We start from the raw sequence: 6,000 nt of genomic DNA, 5'->3' as shown, positions 1-6,000 counted from the left end.
GACCAGACTGTCACGCCACGCTGGCCGCTACACATTAGACCAGCCTGTCACGCTGGCCGCTACACGTTAGACCAGACTGTCACGCCACGCTGGCCGATACACGTTAGACCAGACTGTCACGCCACGCTGGCCGATACACGTTAGACCAGACTGTCACGCCACGCTGGCCGATACACGTTAGACCAGACTGTCACGCCACGCTGGCCGATACACGTTAGATCAGACTGTCACGCTGGCCGCTACACGTTAGACCAGACTGTCACGCCACGCTGGCCGCTACACGTTAGACCAGACTGTCACGCTGGCCGCTACACGTTAGACCAGACTGTCACGCTGGCCGCTACACGTTAGACCAGACTGTCACGCTGGCCGCTACACATTAGACCAGACTGTCACGCCACGCTGGCCGCAACACATTAGACCAGACTGTCACGCTGGCCGATACACGTTAGACCAGACTGTCACGTCACGCTGGCCGCTACACATTAGACCAGACTGTCACGCCACGCTGGCCGCTACACATTAGACCAGCCTGTCACGCTGGCCGCTACACGTTAGACCAGACTGTCACGCCACGCTGGCCGATACACGTTAGACCAGACTGTCACGCCACGCTGGCCGATACACGTTAGACCAGACTGTCACGCCACGCTGGCCGATACACGTTAGACCAGACTGTCACGCCACGCTGGCCGATACACGTTAGATCAGACTGTCACGCTGGCCGCTACACGTTAGACCAGACTGTCACGCCACGCTGGCCGCTACACGTTAGACCAGACTGTCACGCCACGCTGGCCGCTACACGTTAGACCAGACTGTCACGCCACGCTGGCCGCTACACGTTAGACCAGACTGTCACGTCACGCTGGCCGCTACACATTAGACCAGACTGTCACGCTGGCCGCTACACATTAGACCAGACTGTCACGCTGGCCGCTACACATTAGACCAGACTGTCACGCTGGCCGCTACACGTTAGACCAGACTGTCACGCTGGCCGCTACACGTTAGACCAGACTGTCACGCTGGCCGCTACACGTTAGACCAGACTGTCACGTCACGCTGGCCGCTACACATTAGACCAGACTGTCACGCCACGCTGGCCGATACACGTTAGACCAGACTGTCACGCCACGCTGGCCGATACACGTTAGATCAGACTGTCACGCTGGCCGCTACACATTAGACCAGACTGTCACGTCACGCTGGCCGCTACACGTTAGACCAGACTGTCACGCCACGCTGGCCGCTACACGTTAGACCAGACTGTCACGCTGGCCGCTACACGTTAGACCAGACTGTCACGCTGGCCGCTACACATTAGACCAGACTGTCACGCTGGCCGCTACACATTAGACCAGACTGTCACGCCACGCTGGCCGATACACGTTAGACCAGACTGTCACGCCACGCTGGCCGCTACACGTTAGACCAGACTGTCACGCCACGCTGGCCGATACACGTTAGACCAGACTGTCACGCCACGCTGGCCGATACACGTTAGACCAGACTGTCACGTCACGCTGGCCGCTACACATTAGACCAGACTGTCACGCCACGCTGGCCGATACACGTTAGACCAGACTGTCACGCCACGCTGGCCGATACACGTTAGACCAGACTGTCACGCTGGCCGCTACACATTAGACCAGACTGTCACGCTGGCCGCTACACATTAGACCAGACTGTCACGCCACGCTGGCCGATACACGTTAGACCAGACTGTCACGCCACGCTGGCCGATACACGTTAGATCAGACTGTCACGCTGGCCGCTACACATTAGACCAGACTGTCACGTCACGCTGGCCGCTACACGTTAGACCAGACTGTCACGCCACGCTGGCCGCTACACGTTAGACCAGACTGTCACGCCACGCTGGCCGCTACACGTTAGACCAGACTGTCACGTCACGCTGGCCGCTACACATTAGACCAGACTGTCACGCTGGCCGCTACACATTAGACCAGACTGTCACGCTGGCCGCTACACATTAGACCAGACTGTCACGCTGGCCGCTACACATTAGACCAGACTGTCACGCTGGCCGCTACACGTTAGACCAGACTGTCACGCTGGCCGCTACACGTTAGACCAGACTGTCACGCTGGCCGCTACACGTTAGACCAGACTGTCACGTCACGCTGGCCGCTACACATTAGACCAGACTGTCACGCCACGCTGGCCGATACACGTTAGACCAGACTGTCACGCCACGCTGGCCGATACACGTTAGATCAGACTGTCACGCTGGCCGCTACACATTAGACCAGACTGTCACGTCACGCTGGCCGCTACACGTTAGACCAGACTGTCACGCCACGCTGGCCGCTACACGTTAGACCAGACTGTCACGCTGGCCGCTACACGTTAGACCAGACTGTCACGCTGGCCGCTACACATTAGACCAGACTGTCACGCTGGCCGCTACACATTAGACCAGACTGTCACGCCACGCTGGCCGCTACACGTTAGACCAGACTGTCACGCCACGCTGGCCGCTACACGTTAGACCAGACTGTCACGCCACGCTGGCCGATACACGTTAGACCAGACTGTCACGCCACGCTGGCCGATACACGTTAGACCAGACTGTCACGTCACGCTGGCCGCTACACATTAGACCAGACTGTCACGCCACGCTGGCCGATACACGTTAGACCAGACTGTCACGCTGGCCGCTACACATTAGACCAGACTGTCACGCTGGCCGCTACACATTAGACCAGACTGTCACGCCACGCTGGCCGATACACGTTAGACCAGACTGTCACGCCACGCTGGCCGATACACGTTAGATCAGACTGTCACGCTGGCCGCTACACATTAGACCAGACTGTCACGTCACGCTGGCCGCTACACGTTAGACCAGACTGTCACGCCACGCTGGCCGCTACACGTTAGACCAGACTGTCACGCTGGCCGCTACACATTAGACCAGACTGTCACGCCACGCTGGCCGCTACACATTAGACCAGACTGTCACGCTGGCCGCTACACATTAGACCAGACTGTCACGCTGGCCGCTACACATTAGACCAGACTGTCACGCTGGCCGCTACACATTAGACCAGACTGTCACGCTGGCCGCTACACATTAGACCAGACTGTCACGCCACGCTGGCCGCTACACGTTAGACCAGACTGTCACGCCACGCTGGCCGATACACGTTAGACCAGACTGTCACGTCACGCTGGCCGCTACACATTAGACCAGACTGTCACGCCACGCTGGCCGATACACGTTAGACCAGACTGTCACGCCACGCTGGCCGATACACGTTAGACCAGACTGTCACGCCACGCTGGCCGATACACGTTAGACCAGACTGTCACGCTGGCCGCTACACGTTAGACCAGACTGTCACGCTGGCCGCTACACATTAGACCAGACTGTCACGCCACGCTGGCCGCTACACGTTAGACCAGACTGTCACGCTGGCCGCTACACGTTAGACCAGACTGTCACGCTGGCCGCTACACGTTAGACCAGACTGTCACGCTGGCCGCTACACGTTAGACCAGACTGTCACGCTGGCCGCTACACATTAGACCAGACTGTCACGCTGGCCGCTACAGATTAGACCAGACTGTCACGCTGGCCGCTACACATTAGACCAGACTGTCACGCTGGCCGCTACACATTAGTCCAGACTGTCACGCCACGCTGGCCGCAACACATTAGACCAGACTGTCACGCTGGCCGATACACGTTAGACCAGACTGTCACGTCACGCTGGCCGCTACACATTAGACCAGACTGTCACGCCACGCTGGCCGCTACACATTAGACCAGACTGTCACGCTGGCCGCTACACGTTAGACCAGACTGTCACGCCACGCTGGCCGCTACACGTTAGACCAGACTGTCACGCCACGCTGGCCGATACACGTTAGACCAGACTGTCACGCCACGCTGGCCGATACACGTTAGACCAGACTGTCACGCCACGCTGGCCGATACACGTTAGACCAGACTGTCACGCCACGCTGGCCGATACACGTTAGATCAGACTGTCACGCTGGCCGCTACACGTTAGACCAGACTGTCACGCCACGCTGGCCGCTACACGTTAGACCAGACTGTCACGCTGGCCGCTACACATTAGACCAGACTGTCACGCTGGCCGCTACACATTAGACCAGACTGTCACGCTGGCCGCTACACATTAGACCAGACTGTCACGCTGGCCGCTACACATTAGACCAGACTGTCACGCTGGCCGCTACACATTAGACCAGACTGTCACGCTGGCCGCTACACATTAGACCAGACTGTCACGCTGGCCGCTACACGTTAGACCAGACTGTCACGCTGGCCGATACACGTTAGACCAGACTGTCACGTCACGCTGGCCGCTACACATTAGACCAGACTGTCACGCCACGCTGGCCGATACACGTTAGACCAGACTGTCACGCCACGCTGGCCGATACACGTTAGATCAGACTGTCACGCTGGCCGCTACACATTAGACCAGACTGTCACGTCACGCTGGCCGCTACACGTTAGACCAGACTGTCACGCCACGCTGGCCGCTACACGTTAGACCAGACTGTCACGCTGGCCGCTACACATTAGACCAGACTGTCACGCCACGCTGGCCGCTACACATTAGACCAGACTGTCACGCTGGCCGCTACACATTAGACCAGACTGTCACGCTGGCCGCTACACATTAGACCAGACTGTCACGCTGGCCGCTACACATTAGACCAGACTGTCACGCCACGCTGGCCGCTACACGTTAGACCAGACTGTCACGCCACGCTGGCCGATACACGTTAGACCAGACTGTCACGTCACGCTGGCCGCTACACATTAGACCAGACTGTCACGCCACGCTGGCCGATACACGTTAGACCAGACTGTCACGCCACGCTGGCCGATACACGTTAGATCAGACTGTCACGCTGGCCGCTACACATTAGACCAGACTGTCACGCTGGCCGCTACACATTAGACCAGACTGTCACGCTGGCCGCTACACATTAGACCAGACTGTCACGCCACGCTGGCCGATACACGTTAGACCAGACTGTCACGCCACGCTGGCCGATACACGTTAGATCAGACTGTCACGCTGGCCGCTACACATTAGACCAGACTGTCACGTCACGCTGGCCGCTACACGTTAGACCAGACTGTCACGCCACGCTGGCCGCTACACGTTAGACCAGACTGTCACGCTGGCCGCTACACATTAGACCAGACTGTCACGCCACGCTGGCCGCTACACATTAGACCAGACTGTCACGCTGGCCGCTACACATTAGACCAGACTGTCACGCTGGCCGCTACACATTAGACCAGACTGTCACGCTGGCCGCTACACATTAGACCAGACTGTCACGCCACGCTGGCCGCTACACGTTAGACCAGACTGTCACGCCACGCTGGCCGATACACGTTAGACCAGACTGTCACGTCACGCTGGCCGCTACACATTAGACCAGACTGTCACGCCACGCTGGCCGATACACGTTAGACCAGACTGTCACGCCACGCTGGCCGATACACGTTAGATCAGACTGTCACGCTGGCCGCTACACGTTAGACCAGACTGTCACGCTGGCCGCTACACATTAGACCAGACTGTCACGCTGGCCGCTACACATTAGACCAGACTGTCACGCCACGCTGGCCGCTACACGTTAGACCAGACTGTCACGCTGGCCGCTACACGTTAGACCAGACTGTCACGCCACGCTGGCCGCTACACGTTAGACCAGACTGTCACGCTGGCCGCTACACATTAGACCAGACTGTCACGCTGGCCACTACACATTAGACCAGACTGTCACGCTGTCCGCTACACATTAGACCAGACTGTCACGCCACGCTGTCCGCTACACGTTAGACCAGACTGTCACGCCACGCTGGCCGCTACACGTTAGACCAGACTGTCACGCCACGCTGGCCGCTACACGTTAGACCAGACTGTCACGCCACGCCGGCCGCTACACGTTAGACCAGACTGTCACGCCACGCCGGCC

Source organism: Salmo salar, chromosome 27 (assembly GCF_965601325.2).
Source record: "Salmo salar chromosome 27, fSalSal1, whole genome shotgun sequence".
Lineage (NCBI taxonomy): Eukaryota > Metazoa > Chordata > Actinopteri > Salmoniformes > Salmonidae > Salmo > Salmo salar.
The sequence above is the reverse complement of the archived record's forward strand: the minus strand, read 5'-3'. Positions refer to the sequence as shown.